The sequence below is a fragment of the Triticum aestivum genome, chromosome 2A (genome assembly GCF_018294505.1).
Source record: "Triticum aestivum cultivar Chinese Spring chromosome 2A, IWGSC CS RefSeq v2.1, whole genome shotgun sequence".
NCBI classification, from domain to species: Eukaryota; Viridiplantae; Streptophyta; class Magnoliopsida; order Poales; family Poaceae; genus Triticum; species Triticum aestivum.
The window spans coordinates 755,239,245-755,256,789 of record NC_057797.1 but is presented as its reverse complement, the minus strand read 5'-3'; the positions used below and the strand labels follow the sequence as shown (position 1 = coordinate 755,256,789).

The window sequence follows — 17,545 nt, the reverse complement described above, 5'->3', positions numbered from 1 at the left end:
TCGGATACTTCTCCATCACCAAAAATTATGAAAAAATACCATCGTTCCTATAGCACATGTGCCCACGTCGTGCAAAAAAACTCATGATTTTATCATGCTCCGAGTATTTAGTAATATTGACGCCGCATCGTTACCGCAGAACGTCTACTACCGTGTCATCGCCGTCCGTGAGGGGGGGCCACGCACCGGAGACGCGTCCCGCCTCTTCGGACTTGCCACCACACCACCCCGCATGTATGAGGGCCTGGTGCGATGCTCCGGTGGCATTGCTACCCCCAGTGCCCCCGTCCCGCCTAACCTGTAGCGTTTGACCACGGGATCTAGTCCTTTGACTTTGGACGGACAGGCTTTGACCAGTGGACCTCCCTACCCGGTTGTGTTAGGTCAGCCCATAGGAACACTTTGGATCAACATCCGGGCCAGACCCACAGCAAGATCCCCTCCGTGTAGATCCCACGCGTCCGTTTCCCCCCTCCAGGTGCCGGCGGCGGCGCCGTCCGTGAGGGGGGCACACCCCGGACACGCGTGCTTGGCGTTTGCAACCGCTACAACACTTCCAGACTTGTGAGAGGCCGCCTACGCACGATTTGGCGGCATGCTAGCCCCCGAAGGCCGCCGGCCACAGCCGTAGACGTGCGAAGGGCAATCCCCGTAAAGGGAATTTTTCGGATACTTCTCCATCACCAAAAATTATGAAAAAATACCATCGTTCCTATAGCACATGTGCCCACGTCGTGCAAAAAAATTCATGATTTTATCGCGCTACAAGTATTTAGTAATATTGACGCCGCATCGTTACCGCAGAACGTCTACTACTGTGTCATTGCCGTCCGTGAGGGGGGGCCACGCACCGGAGATGCGTCCCGCCTCTTCAGACATGCCACCACACCACCCCGCATGTATGAGGGCCCGGTGCGACGCTCCGGTGGCATTGCTACCCCTAGTGCCCCCGTCCCGCCAAACCCTGTAGCGTTTGACCACGGGATCTAGCCCTTTGACTTTGCACGGACGGGCTTTGACCAGTGGACCTCCCCACCCGGTTGTGTTAGGTCAGCCCATAGGAACACTTTGGAGCAACATCCGGGCCAGACCCACAGCAAGATCCCCTCCGTGTAGACCCCACGCGTCCGTTTCCCCCTCCAGGTGCCGGCGGCGGCGCCGTCCGTGAGGGGGGGCACACCCCGGACACGCGTGCCTTGCGTTTGCAACCGCCACAACACTTCCAGACTTGTGAGAGGCCGCCTACGCAAGATTTGGCGGCATGCTAGCCCCCGGAGGCCGCCAGCCACAGCCGTAGACGCGCGACGAGAAATCCCCGTAGAGGGAATTTTTCGGATACTTCTTCATCACCAAAAATTATGAAAAAATACCATCGTTCCTATAGCACATGTGCCCACGTCGTGCAAAAAAATTCATGATTTTATCGCGCTACAAGTATTTAGTAATATTGACGCCGCATCGTTACCGCAGAACGTCTACTACCGTGTCATCGCCGTCCGTAAGGGGGGGCCACGCACCGGAGACGCGTCCCGCCTCTTCAGACATGCCACCACACCACCCCGCATGTATGAGGGCCCGGTGCGACGCTCCGGTGGCATTGCTACCCCAGTGCCCCCGTCCCGCCTAACCCTGTAGCGTTTGACCACGGGATCTAGCCCTTTGACTTTGCACGGACGGGCTTTGACCAGTGGACCTCCCCACCCGGTTGTGTTAGGTCAGCCCATAGGAACACTTTGAAGCAACATCCGGGCCAGACCCACAACAAGATCCCCTCCGTGTAGACCCCACGCGTCCGTTTCCCCCCTCCAGGTGCCGGCAGCGGCGCCGTCCGTGAGGGGGGCACACCCCGGACACGTGTGCCGGGCGTTTGCAACCGTCACAACACTTCCAGACTTGTGAGAGGCCGCCTACGCAAGATTTGGCGGCATGCTAGCCCCCGGAGGCCGCCGGCCACAGCCGTAGACGTGCGAAGGGCAATCCGCGTAGAGGGAATTTTTCGGATACTTCTCCATCACCAAAAATTATGAAAAAATACCATCGTTCCTATAGCACATGTGCCCACGTCGTGCAAAAAAACTCATGATTTTATCGTGCTCCGAGTATTTAGTAATATTGACGCCGCATCGTTACCGCAGAACGTCTACTACCGTGTCATCGCCGTCCGTGAGGGGGGGCCACGCACCGGAGACGCGTCCCGCCTCTTCGGACTTGCCACCACACCACCCCGCATGTATGAGGGCCTGGTGCGATGCTCCGGTGGCATTGCTACCCCCAGTGCCCCCGTCCCGCCTAACCTGTAGCGTTTGACCACGGGATCTAGTCCTTTGACTTTGGACGGACAGGCTTTGACCAGTGGACCTCCCTACCCGGTTGTGTTAGGTCAGCCCATAGGAACACTTTGGATCAACATCCGGGCCAGACCCACAGCAAGATCCCCTCCGTGTAGATCCCACGCGTCCGTTTCCCCCCTCCAGGTGCCGGCGGCGGCGCCGTCCGTGAGGGGGGCACACCCCGGACACGCGTGCTTGGCGTTTGCAACCGCTACAACACTTCCAGACTTGTGAGAGGCCGCCTACGCACGATTTGGCGGCATGCTAGCCCCCGAAGGCCGCCGGCCACAGCCGTAGACGTGCGAAGGGCAATCCCCGTAAAGGGAATTTTTCGGATACTTCTCCATCACCAAAAATTATGAAAAAATACCATCGTTCCTATAGCACATGTGCCCACGTCGTGCAAAAAAATTCATGATTTTATCGCGCTACAAGTATTTAGTAATATTGACGCCGCATCGTTACCGCAGAACGTCTACTACTGTGTCATTGCCGTCCGTGAGGGGGGGCCACGCACCGGAGATGCGTCCCGCCTCTTCAGACATGCCACCACACCACCCCGCATGTATGAGGGCCCGGTGCGACGCTCCGGTGGCATTGCTACCCCTAGTGCCCCCGTCCCGCCAAACCCTGTAGCGTTTGACCACGGGATCTAGCCCTTTGACTTTGCACGGACGGGCTTTGACCAGTGGACCTCCCCACCCGGTTGTGTTAGGTCAGCCCATAGGAACACTTTGGAGCAACATCCGGGCCAGACCCACAGCAAGATCCCCTCCGTGTAGACCCCACGCGTCCGTTTCCCCCTCCAGGTGCCGGCGGCGGCGCCGTCCGTGAGGGGGGGCACACCCCGGACACGCGTGCCTTGCGTTTGCAACCGCCACAACACTTCCAGACTTGTGAGAGGCCGCCTACGCAAGATTTGGCGGCATGCTAGCCCCCGGAGGCCGCCGGCCATAGCCGTAGACGCGCGAAGGGCAATCCGCGTAGAGGGAATTTTTCGGATACTTCTCCATCACCAAAAATTATGAAAAAATACCATCGTTCCTATAGCACATGTGCCCACGCCGTGCAAAAAAACTCATGATTTTATCGCGCTCCGAGTATTTAGTAATATTGACGCCGCATCGTTACCGCAGAACGTCTACTACCGTGTCATCGCCGTCCGTGAGGGGGGGGGGCACGCACCGGAGACGCGTCCCGCCTCTTCAGACATGCCACCACACCACCCCGCATGTATGAGGGCCCGGTGCGACGCTCCGGTGGCATTGCTACCCCAATGCCCCCGTCCCGCCTAACCCTGTAGCGTTTGACCACGGGATCTAGCCCTTTGACTTTGCACGGACGGGCTTTGACCAGTGGACCTCCCCACCCGGTTGTGTTAGGTCAGCCCATAGGAACACTTTGAAGCAACATCCGGGCCAGACCCACAACAAGATCCCCTCCGTGTAGACCCCACGCGTCCGTTTCCCCCCTCCAGGTGCCGGCAGCGGCGCCATCCGTGAGGGGGGCACACCCCGGACACGTGTGCCGGGCGTTTGCAACCGTCACAACACTTCCAGACTTGTGAGAGGCCGCCTACGCAAGATTTGGCGGCATGCTAGCCCCCGGAGGCCGCCGGCCACAGCCGTAGACGCGCGAAGGGCAATCCGCGTAGAGGGAATTTTTCGGATACTTCTCCATCACCAAAAATTATGAAAAAATACCATCGTTCCTATAGCACATGTGCCCACGTCGTGCAAAAAAACTCATGATTTTATCGTGCTCCGAGTATTTAGTAATATTGACGCCGCATCGTTACCGCAGAACGTCTACTACCGTGTCATCACCGTCCGTGAGGGGGGGCCACGCACCGGAGACGCGTCCCGCCTCTTCGGACATGCCACCACACCACCCCGCATGTATGAGGGCCTGGTGCGATGCTCCGGTGGCATTGCTACCCCCAGTGCCCCCGTCCCGCCTAACCTGTAGCGTTTGACCACGGGATCTAGCCCTTTGACTTTGGACGGACAGGCTTTGACCAGTGGACCTCCCTACCCGGTTGTGTTAGGTCAGCCCATAGGAACACTTTGGAGCAACATCCGGGCCAGACCCACAGCAAGATCCCCTCCGTGTAGATCCCACGCGTCCGTTTCCCCCCTCCAGGTGCCGGCGGCGGCGCCGTCCGTGAGGGGGGCACACCCCGGACACGCGTGCTTGGCGTTTGCAACCGCTACAACACTTCCAGACTTGTGAGAGGCTGCCTACGCACGATTTGGCGGCATGCTAGCCCCCGAAGGCCGCCGGCCACAGCCGTAGACGCGCGAAGGGCAATCCCCGTAAAGGGAATTTTTCGGATACTTCTCCATCACCAAAAATTATGAAAAAATACCATCGTTCCTATAGCACATGTGCCCACGTCGTGCAAAAAAATTCATGATTTTATCGCGCTACAAGTATTTAGTAATATTGACGCCGCATCGTTACCGCAGAACGTCTACTACCGTGTCATCGCCGTCCGTGAGGGGGGGCCACGCACCGGAGATGCGTCCCGCCTCTTCAGACATGCCACCACACCATCCCGCATGTATGAGGGCCCGGTGCGACGCTCCGGTGGCATTGCTACCCCTAGTGCCCCCGTCCCGCCTAACCCTGTAGCGTTTGACCACGGGATCTAGCCCTTTGACTTTGCACGGACGGGCTTTGACCAGTGGACCTCCCCACCCGGTTGTGTTAGGTCAGCCCATAGGAACACTTTGGAGCAACATCCGGGCCAGACCCACAGCAAGATCCCCTCCGTGTAGACCCCACGCGTCCGTTTCCCCCTCCAGGTGCCGGCGGCGGCGCCGTCCGTGAGGGGGGGCACACCCCGGACACGCGTGCCTTGCGTTTGCAACCGCCACAACACTTCCAGACTTGTGAGAGGCCGCCTACGCAAGATTTGGCGGCATGCTAGCCCCCGGAGGCCGCCGGCCACAGCCGTAGACGCGCGAAGGGCAATCCGCGTAGAGGGAATTTTTCGGATACTTCTCCATCACCAAAAATTATGAAAAAATACCATCGTTCCTATAGCACATGTGCCCTCGCCGTGCAAAAAACTCATGATTTTATCGCGCTCCGAGTATTTAGTAATATTGACGCCGCATCCTTACCGCAGAACGTCTACTACCGTGTCATCGCCGTCCGTGAGGGGGGGGGCACGCACTGGAGATGCGTCCCGCCTCTTCGGACATGCCACCACACCACCCCGCATGTATGAGGGCCCGGTGCGACGCCCCGGTGGCATTGCTACCCCCAAGTGCCCCCGTCCCGCCTAACCCTGTAGCGTTTGACCACGGGATCTAGCCCTTTGACTTTGCACGGACGGGCTTTGACTAGTGGACCTCCCCACCCGGTTGTGTTAGGTCAGCCCATAGGAACACTTTGGAGCAACATCCGGGCCAGACCCACAGCAAGATCCCCACCGTGTAGACCCCACGCGTCCGTTTCCCCCCTTCAGGTGCCGGCGGCGGCGCCGTCTGTGAGGGGGGCACACCCCGGACACGCGTGCCTGGCGTTTGCAACCGCCACAACACTTCCAGACTTGTGAGAGGCCGCCTACGCAAGATTTGGCGGCATGCTAGCCCCCGGAGGCCGCCAGCCACAGCCGTAGACGCGCGACGGGAAATCTCCGTAGAGGGAATTTTTCCGATACTTCTTCATCACCAAAAATTATGAAAAAATACCATCGTTCCTATAGCACATGTGCCCACATCATGCAAAAAAATTCATGATTTTATCGTGCTACAAGTATTTAGTAATATTGACGCCGCATCGTTACCGCAGAACGTCTACTACCGTGTCATCGCCGTCCGTGAGGGGGGGCCACGCACCGGAGACGCGTCCCGCCTCTTCAAACATGCCACCACACCACCCCGCATGTATGAGGGCCCGGTGTGACGCTCCGGTGGCATTGCTACCCCAGTGCCCCCGTCCCGCCTAACCCTGTAGCGTTTGACCACAGGATCTAGCCCTTTGACTTTGCACGGACGGGCTTTGACCAGTGGACCTCCCCACCCGGTTGTGTTAGGTCATCCCATAGGAACACTTTGGAGCAACATCCGGGCCAGACCCACAACAAGATCCCCTCTGTGTAGACCCCACACGTCCGTTTCCCCCCTCCAGGTGCCGGCGGTGGCGTCGTCCGTGAGGGGGGGCACACCCCGGACACGTGTGCCGGGCGTTTGCAACCGCCACAACACTTCCAGACTTGTGAGAGGCCGCCTACGCAAGATTTGGCGGCATGCTAGCCCCCGGAGGCCGCCAGCCACAGCCGTAGACGCGCGAAGGGCAATCCGCGTAGAGGGAATTTTTCGGATACTTCTCCATCACCAAAAATTATGAAAAAATACCATCGTTCCTATAGCACATGTGCCCATGTCGTGCAAAAAAACTCATGATTTTATCGCGCTCCGAGTATTTAGTAATATTGACGCCGCATCGTTACCGCAGAACGTCTACTACCGTGTCATCGCCGTCCGTGAGGGGGGGCACACACCGGAGACGCGTCCCGCCTCTTCGGACATGCCACCACACCACCCCGGATGTATGAGGGCCCGGTGCGACGCTCCGGTGGCATTGCTACCCCCAGTGCCCCCGTCCCGCCTAACCCTGTAGCGTTTGACCACGGGATCTAGCCCTTTGACTTTGCACGGACGGGCTTTGACCAGTGGACCTCCCCACCCGGTTGTGTTAGGTCAGCCCATAGGAACACTTTGGAGCAACATCCTGGCCAGACCCACAACAAGATCCCCTCCGTGTATACCCCACGCGTCCATTTCCCCCCTCTAGGTGCCGGCGGCGGCGCCGTCCGTGAGGGGGGGCACACCCCGGACACGCGTGCCAGGCGTTTGCAACCGCCACAACACTTCCAGACTTGTGAGAGGCCGCCTACGCAAGATTTGGCGGCATGCTAGCCCTCGGATGCCGCCGCCCACAGCCGTAGACGCGCGAAGGGCAATCCGCGTAGAGGGAATTTTTTGGATACTTCTGCATCACCAACAATTATGAAAAAATACCATCGTTCCTATAGCACATGTGCCCACGTCGTGCAAAAAAACTCATGATTTTATCGCGCTCCGAGTATTTAGTAATATTGACGCCGCATCGTTACCGCTGAATGTCTACTACCGTGTCACCGCCGTCTGTGAGGGGGGGCACACCCCGGACACGCGTGCCTGGCGTTTGCAACCGCCACAACACTTCCAGACTTGTGAGAGGCCGCCTACGTAAGATTTGGCGGCATGCTAGCCCCCGGAGGCCGCCGGGCACAGCCGTAGACGCGTGAAGGGCAATCCGCGTAGAGGGAATTTTTCGGATACTTCTCCATCACCAAAAATTATGAAAAAATACCATTGTTCCTATGGCACATGTGCCCACGTCGTGCAAAAAAACTCATGATTTTATCGCGCTCCGAGTATTTAGTAATATTGATGCCGCATCGTTACCGCAGAACGTCTACTACCGTGTCATCGCCGTCCGTGAGGGGGGGCCACGCACCGGAGACGCATCCCGCCTCTTCGGACATGCCACCACACCACCCCGCATGTATGAGGGCCCGGTGCAACGCTCCGGTGGCATTGCTACCCCCCAGTGCCCCCGTCCCGCCTAACCCTGTAGCGTTTGACCACGGGATCTAGCCCTTTGACTTTGCACGAACGGGCTTTGACCAGTGGACCTCCCCACCCAGTTGTGTTAGGTCAACCCATAGGAACACTTTGGAGCAACATCCGGGCCAGATGTTGCCGTGGGCCTCTGGGTTGACCTTACACAACCGGGTGGATACGTCTACTGCTCAAAGCCCGTCCGTGCAAAGTCAAAGGGGTAGATCCCGTGGTCAAACGCTACAGGGTTAGACGGGACGGGGGCCCTAGGGGGGTAGTAATGCCACCGGAGCATTGCACCGGGACCTCATACAAGCCGCGTGCTGGGTGCCTACGCCTGCCACCATGCTTATATAACCGTAGGAGGGCCACCGCAACACCTGGCGGCATTGCTACCCCCCCCCAGGTACCCCGTCCCGTCTAACCCTGACACAGACGACCGCCGGGTCTATCCCTTTGACTTTCGCTGGACGTAGTTTGACCGGTGGACCTTTTCACCTTGTTGTTATAGCCCAGCCATAGCTACACCCCCCAACACAGTCCCGGCACAACCCACCCCAAGATTCCCTCTGCGTCGGCCTGACGTGGCCGTTTCCCCCCTCCGGGGCACGGCGACATCGACGCTCGTGAGGGGGGAGGGGGCACACCCCGGAGCCGCGTGCCTGCGCCTGCCACCATGTTTCCACAACCGTAGAAGGGCCCACCGCAACACCTGGCGGCATTGCTACCCCCCACAGGTACCCGACCCGTCCTGTCTAACCTCTTCGTGACACGATGGAAGAAGGCCCGTGTGGGGGGCAATCGATATATGTTTTCTGTACATTTAAGTTAATGAAATTAGTATTGGAAAAAAAATAAAAAATAATAAGAGAAAATACAAAAAATATAAAAATATTATTAGAAATCTATGCCTACGGCCAAGCCGTCGGCATAGCTATGGCCACGGAACGGTAGAGCCCTGGATCGATGACGTGGCGTAGGGCGGGATCAATGACGTGGCAAAAACCATGGGCCAGGCCTATGCCGACGGCCTAGCCGTCGGCCTAGAAATGCCACCCCACGGGACCGGCGAACGACGCGGATCGATGACGTGGCGGCGCGGCGGATCGATGATGTCGGCATAGCTATGCCGACAGCTAGGCCGTCGGCGTAGCTATGCCGACGGTCACCGTTAGCCCGTCGGCGTAGCCTGACGCCGTCAAACTGCCGTCGCCGCCCGGATAGACGGGCCCACGCGATATGCCGACGGCCTGCTCTATGCTGACGGCCCCCGTCGGTATATTCAAAAAAACGCCGACGGCTTATCTATGCCGACGGCCCCCGTCGGCATAGATGGTTATACGCCGACGGCCTTTCTACGCCGACGGCTTTAGTTGGGCCGTCGGGGTATGCCCATATATGCCGACGGGGGCCGTCGGCATAGATATGGCCATCGGCAAAACAAGTTTTTCTGGTAGTGACGCAGCAGCAAATAAACTACGATGCACTGTGAGAACAATTCAAGCTAGACACTAGCTAGCAACGGAGAATAATGTTTTTAATCTTAAGGCACTCACCACAATTCTTTTGTTCCCTCACAATCGGGGAGACGGCGCCAGCTTCAACCCAGTCAATCTCTGACGGCACAATCCTGCCAATCTCCTTCACACAGATCCAGACACCAAAAACAAATAATCCATGCCATGCAGCTAGCGCCATATTCCGTGGTCTGAGGTACCTGCGAAGAAAGCCAAAGCGGTGGCCAGCAGCATCCATTGCTCTTCTGAGACTGCAATTTGATCACCAGAAAATATTCAGTTACTTTCATCAAACACGCACGTCCATGCTGAAAGAGAGGCAGATTGAGTTGAGAGAGTGTATGGAGCTAGCCAGATGCGTACGTACGTGTAGGTGTCTCAGGAGCCTGCTAGCTCTGGCCGGCCTCGACGGCGACCCAGCCGCCGCGGCATAGTAGCCGGAAACGGGGAACGGTGGGCCGTCCCTTGATCCGGATTCATCGACCCGGAATCAGATTCGGGAACGAGGGTCGATTCGGTAAGATTCGATGCGGATTCGGCGTTTCCGTAGTCGGATCATCGATTCAGATTCAGCGACTCGACAGTCTTGGTTCTTGAATCGATCGAGTAAGCAAAAAGTTAGCCATATCAATCACGAACTCCTCGTTTTACTCTCTGCCTCATTCTTTTCCACTCCCCTAAATAACTCATCGTTCTGCTCTCCAATTACTTCAAGGCTGCTAATAAATTTTTCATTGGGAAGGAAATGATGTATTTTAGTCTTCATGAATCGACGATGCAGCCAGTTGCTCCCAGCCCAGCCAGTTCCATGTATAAGTACTCCCTCGGTCCCTCCCAGCCAATTGCTCCCCGCATCCGTAAAGATTCACGTTCCTCGTTCCATGGTACCGTACCGGATTCATCATACCGGAATTGATTGGATCGCGTTTTCGCTTTAGAAAAATCGTTCTAGAGATGTATACCCCCATTGTACCCTATTTTTTCCAACCCCCGACTCTCGTCCCCCGTTCCCGTTCCTCGTTCCCACCGTACCGGAAACATGGCAACTATGCGCCGCGGCCTGGCCGCAGAACCGCCGCAGCAAGGTCCTCCCCACGACTCCCAACGCCGGACGAAACATGCCTGCCTGCCTGCACCTCGCTCGACCATGGATCCAATGAAGAAAATAGATGATGAGGAGGGCCAGCTGAGCTGTGGAATTGGAGTCGGAATCCAACTCATGCTCGGACGTTCCACCGTGGATGAATAGGAATCTTAAGGCGGTAGGTTTTATTGTCTTTCAGCCGCGCGCTACGCTCTCCCGGTCCGACAGGGCTGCCTGGAAGGCTGGAACCACTGCCGCTTCACCCCCTCTTCCTGAGATAGCAAGGGCCATCCACAGCCACGGCCGCAGCTTACAGCCACCTCCGGATGGCACCGCCTCGTTGACATGTGCTCCCTCCGTCCCAAATTACTTGTCGCAGAAATCCTTATCAAGTAATTTGAGACAGAGGGAATACGTACTACAGTACCTTCTTTCCAATGAATAAGACGTGCACACATTTTAAAATTTAACTTTTTATAAGTTCGACACGTCGAGAGCGTAGCGAATACAGCTGAATCTTAACTGAAGTCTTGCACTGAAAATTGGCTGCTGAGTACTGAGCACAACAGTCCTGCCCTAGCTGCATGCCAGCACCCTCTTTTCCTGTGTCTTTTACACTTGGGTGGTATGGTACCGCACCAATATCCAGTACACTTTTACTTTTTATTAGGTCTTGCTGAGTCTACCTGCGTGGATGACTGTTGAAACGAAAAAAGAGTAAAGCACCAGTTTTTTAATTTATAGTATAAACTGAACATCATAGTGGGATGGTTGGCATAAAAACAACTGTTCTTCAGAAGGTTGCAATAAAATATTTGCAAGAGATATATGAACTGTGTAGGAGTACTTAATTTCTCCTCAGTCCACCAATTCTCCTGTGGCCAAGGGCAGAGCCAGAAAATTTAGTCGTTGGTTTCACCTGTTGACTTGTGAGGATTTGATATGAATTTGTTAAGCGTAAAAGCTACTATTTTACACCATTTTACAGCACCCAAAAATGACTTCCTCCGTTCCATAATGTAAGATGTTTTTTGACACTAGACATTATGGGACGGAGGGAGTACATAACAAATAGAAATATGATAGCGCCTACTACATATTTTGTTATGTTAATAGTTGAAGAGTATAAGACATGAGTACCAGTTGGATGAAATTCTAGAACCACTTGTTTAGATACTATAAATAAAGTAGTATCCAAATAACTTCATAGCTCGGGTGTAGCTCCCCGTCTTTCTGAAAACAGTAAAAACAAGAAGTTAGTTTGACAAGTTTAGTATAAGTACCATCAAGCCAAAAAAAAGTATAGTTGCTCACATTTTAGAGCGTCTCCTTTTTATTTATCTCATTATCTTAAAAGGACCAAACACTGGATCATTACGAGTGGTAGAAAACATGTATTTCTTCCCGTAGCAAATTAGATAATCATTTCTAAACCGATCACCCATTTTATGCGCAGCTTTTCTTTGACATCATTAAATCACCCCTGAGTGTCTTCAAATTTCTCTCTGTGGATAATCAAACTTAGCCGGTGATTGATTTCTCTTTGAAAAATATTGTTCCATGGTCTAGATCAATCAAAGTTCGTGATTTGCTTTAGCAAACTAGGGCAAAACTATTGTCATACTTGACTATTATGCTAGACAGAACATACACAAGAGGGAAAGATGTGACGATGCGATCTCACTAGTCAGTACCGTCAATTTGGAATTGAAGTGACGGCTTGCCGCTGGGATCCGATGATGGATGGATGCACGAACAGAAGAGACGAGAGGAGAGAGGCCAGAGGTGAATTGGCGAATTGGTTGGCGAATTGGACGAGTAAAGGCGTGGCGGCGGCTGCGTAGAATCATACGAGTACAGTTCACGATTGAGAGAGCTGAGTAGTTGTGGGCACCAAGGCAATTTACTTATGGGCTTTTGGGCCTTTTTAGCCTATCCACCGAGGCAGTTCACGAGATTGATGGGGTCAGTCTAATCCTTTTACTGGGTTCAGGGCTTCAGGCCTACAAAGTACCAGCCGATACGTACGTAGCTACCAAGTTTCGTTGGGTTCAACTGCACCCAACGATGCAACTGTGGCTCCGCCCCTGCCTGTGGCATGGATATATATAAGTTGAACCTCTCATTTTTCCTATTCTTGGGATGAAAGAAGCTCGTGTACTTTTCGTAGAATTTGACTTTGTTTCTTGCCATAGAAAAATTTGGTGTTAAACTTTTGAATTTGACTCTGTTTTCACCCTCGTTGAAAGCTACCACCATGCAACTCAACACCCTACGCTAGTGTAATGGTCGAACTCGTGAAGCCAGCGTGCAAGACAAAGTTCAACTTCACGTCGTGCACAAACCCACAGTGAAATTCAACACCTTTATCTTGATTCTTCATCTTTTAAAAAGCACTCCTAAAAGTAACCACACGATTACAATGTATGTGCAGAGTGTAATTCAAGATTATTGCTCTCAAGTGAAAATAGTGATATCTGAATGTTGAAAGGGGTGGTGCAAGTGCAACAGCTAAAGATTTTAGTGTGATTTCTGAAATTTCAGAGGAGGTATACATGATTCTATATGATTTAGGCTAGCAATGTCGAAATTAATTTATGAAGATATTAGCTGAGTATCCCAAACCGCATTCTGGGTGAGCTGGCTTGGCAAGATTTAATCTGGTCTTACAGGCGCAAGATGAAGGGGAGCCTTGGCGCAGTGGTAAAGCTGCTGCCTTGTGACCATGAGGTCACGGGTTCAAGTCCTGGAAACAGTCTCTTACAGAAATGTAGGGAAAGGCTGCGTACTATAGACCCAAAGTGGTCGGACCCTTCCCTGGACCCTGCGCAAGCGGGAGCTACATGCACCGGGCTGCCCTTACAGGCGCAAGATCACTTGAAAATACCTTTCTAACTTTCTGATAGATACTGATAGATCCAAAGAAGCCCCACTTTTCTGACTTTTCCGTCGAGGCTGGACCTGAACTTCCAACAGTTTTCCATACCTGAAGTTTCAGCCACTCCATCTGAATAAACAACAGATCACTGTCAGACATTGGCCGTGTAATCCTAGTTTACTTGCCACTTGCAACAGAAGATAAAAAGTGGACTACATAGCAAGATGCACTGCATGCTAGCTCAGAGAAAACATGGATTTATATCAGCCTTGTTACCAACATAGCAATTCAGAGTTCCAGACCCATTGACCAACCAAGAAAGCTGGGATGCAGAAAATTCTTCAAGAGAGAAGAACTGTGTTACTGATCCACACATGATCAGGTAGTCTTCCACTTGACAAAGTAAAAATAAATGCACAAACTAGTGAAAACAAGTAGCAATTCAGAGTTTCAGACCCATTGACTAACCGAGGAAGCTGGGGTGAAGAAATTCATCAGCACGAAACAATTGGGTAATCTGGTAGCCTCTTCCACTTGACAAGGTGAAAACAAATGATAAACCAGTGAAGTTCACAAAATATGGAAACCATCTATGAAAATAGCACACAAAGAGGATTACATGTCAATACACTATGTGTTTGTCCGAAAGAACATGAATCACAGAATTTCTCAACTGTACAAATGAGAGAATTTTACAAAAAAGGACAAAATGGAACTAAACATTTAACGCCCCTCTTGCATTGTCATAGTCATGCCATTCAGAGATATTTCCACGTTATCTCTTTGGTCTTCAATTTCATACTTCCGTTTCCTAAAATATACAGGCTCCTTCGGAGTAGGAAGTGGGGCTGTTTCATTTTCTAACATGAACACAGTGGATGACATGAGTGGACGAGCATCTGGATCATCTTGAACACACAACAGACCTAACTGAATACACCGCAGAACTCCATGAAGTGGACAGTTCTCCACAATGGACGAGTCCACCAATTTTCTTGCATTTCCATCTTTCCATAAGCTCCATGCCTAAACCAATGAAATCCTCAATTTATTATGAGTTTTTGGAGTTAAAAAAGTTTAGAGCATAGTAGTGAACTTACATAAGCTATAAGGCTTGGAAAATCCATTATGAGATTGGATGAACTGATCTTTAACCCGCTTACAATCTCCAACAGTAGAACACCAAAGCTGTACGTGTCAGACTTGACTGAAAAGGAACCTTCCATTGCATATTCAGGTGACATGTAACCGCTCTTTGAATCATTCCAAGAAAAATGAATTAGTTAAGATGAGTAAAATTACAATGTTAAGCCTTACCTAGTGCATATATTACTTACTATGTCCCAACAACACAGATAGTGTTCGCTTGTTGTTCATTTCCACCAAAGATCCTTGCCATACCAAAATCCGATATTTTAGGGTTCATTTCCGCATCTAACAAGACATTGCTTGCTTTGAGATCTCTATGGATTATTGTTAACCTTGAATCTTGGTGGAGATAAAGAAGCCCTCTTGCTATTCCTTTAATTACCTTGAACCTGGTCGGCCAATCAAGCACACTATCTCTTGTGGCATCTTGCAAGAAAGTGCAAAATTAAAATCATTAACAACCATCACAACTTCAGTTATTCTAAGAATATTTTTGCGAGACATGACCATAAGAGCAGAACATACCAAAAAGGAAGGTGTCTAAGCTTTTGTTAGGTAAGTATTCATATAGCAATAACTTCTCATCTTCATGAGTGCAGTAACCAAGAAGCCTAACTAAATTTCTATGCTGCAATTTGGCAATCAGAACCACTTCATTTCTGAACTCGTCGGCCCCTTGCCCAGAACTCTTACTAAGCCTTTTGACAGCAACTTCATTGCCACCTTCTAACCGGCCCTACATAAAGACATCATTTTTCAATTGAACAACAGATGGCGAACTTTTTCCCGATGATCAGCCTAAAAATTATTACCTTGTCAACTTTTCCAAAGCCACCTTTCCCGAGCATGTTGTAGTCTGAGAAATTGTCTGTTGCAGTAACAACATCTTCAAAACAAATATATGGAAGTTCTATAGTTTCATTCTCAAGTTCATTAGATTTGGAATTTTTTGACAGTTGTCCTGTGTATTTGTTCTTAGTTTCCTTGATTCGAAGTTTTCCTGCCAAAAATAGATTCAGGCCAATATTATTTCTTACGAATAACTCATGAAAATTGCACCCCGAGAAAGTAAAGCAAATATTGTTTTTACCTCTTGACTTGCATATCCACGCAAGGCTGATGCATGCGAGTATCAGAATACTAGCAATTACTGGGAGTGCAATCTTCAACACATTACTCTCTCTGTCAACTGCATAAAGCCAGAAATATAATCCAGGAAGAGAATCATGGGTTCAAAATTTAACAAGCATTTTTTGGCATGTTTTATGTTTGTCGTGATTAGTATGTCATCCTAACCGTATCTAAGCCATTTCTGGGAGTACAATCTTCAATACATTACTCTGTTTCTCAACTGCAGAAAGGCAGAAATATAGTCCAGCAAGAGAATGATGCTTTCAAAATTTACATGCATTTCTTGCGAGTGTTGTGTTTTTCGTGATTAGTATGTCATCCTAAACCACATCTACCATTCGACATAAAAGGAATAGATCACACCGTACAATCCATAAGCGCATAAGGAAAGATGTATACCTGTTGAACTGGCTAGACGAAGGTACAGGTTCTCGCCACTTCCATCACGAAACTTTCCTGTGTCGACAAGCTCCCCCAACCAAATCAAGCACCTTGCCTGGTCACTAGACGTGCTGCCATTTTTCATGTTAGAAAAAGCATATGCGGTGCAAGCGCAGTTGTTTCTGCACTCTGCTTCGCATTGGTCAAAGCTTCTGTTCCTGACATGCACAAACTTATCGGGTGTCTTCATGCCACTCAAGGTTGAGAAACTATCTCCACCACCACATGTCAGCTCCTCCTTTCTCCGACACCCTTGGGAGAAGTTTACACCATCAGGCTCAAACCCACTGAGGCAGTTGCATTTCGGAACTGTTTCAGTGGCATCACAGTAACCAAATGGTCCACAATAGGCGTAGCGGTCACAACTAGGATTAGGCCGCTCTATGAAAACATTCCATGACGATGAGGTGCTGTTCCACGCTAAAAACTGAAACATGCCCGTGTAGTGCAGAATCAGGCGCGTGCTTGGCGAGCCGTCGGAGACGGTGAATGTCAAGTAGAACTTACCCCCTATGTCGACAGTTGTTTGGGTCATGATGAAGCCAGTGCTGCTTTGATACAGGGCAGTGACCAACGCACCATCCCATGCAGCTCTGCGCCAATACGGCCTCGTCCCATTCCAGATGACAACCTGGAGGTCTGAACTAGAGTCACCGCCCATGGAGTAGTCGCTGGTGGCTGGGTCATCAGGGCCCCTCCAAGCCACGAGGCGAGTGTAGAGATCATCATCTGTGCTCAGTGGTAATTGCATGCCGGGGAGGATGGTGTCGGTTGGGTAATGGAAGCTTTGCCATATGTCTGTGCTGTTGGGCAACCGGATGACAAAGTTTCCGGAGTCGAGAAGTACAGCAGAAGTTCCCGTGGCTCCGGTTGTGAAGTTGTTCATGGTTGTCCAAAGAGTGCGGTCTTGGGAGTCAGACAACACAAGATCAGAGTTGTTGGTCACAACCAGCTTCCCGGAAGAAGCGTTGGTGATCGGCTTGTCGCGGTTAGCAACCCACACATAAGTACGCTTGGGGATGTTGTTGTACCATATGCCGACGTATGAGCCCACAGTCGAGTTTGTGGGGGAGAAGAAGCCAAGAGCAAAGACACCGTTGCTCGAGACGAGCTTGTCGCCGACGGAGAGCGGCTTTGCAGGAGTCAGGCGGTCATCAGATCTGCAGAACAAATCAATGACAGGAGGATGACAACATGGAGGGCGGCACCGTCCGTGATGGGGGGCACACCCCGGACACGCGTGCCGGGCGTTTGCAACTGCCACAACACTTCCAGACTTGTCAGAGGCCGCCTATGCAAGATTTGGCGGCAGGCTAGCCCCCGGAGGCCGCCGGCCACAGCCGTAGATGCGCGAAGGGCAATCCGTGTAGAGGGAATTTTTCGGATACTTCTCCATC

General features: G+C 52.0%; 1 pseudogene; it reads right to left on the bottom strand.

Annotated features, from left to right (window-relative positions):
• Positions 1 to 13,983: 13,983 nt before the first annotated feature.
• Positions 13,984 to 17,022, bottom strand: LOC123190919 (G-type lectin S-receptor-like serine/threonine-protein kinase B120; annotated as a pseudogene).
• Between the last annotated feature and the right edge of the window lie 523 nt (positions 17,023 to 17,545).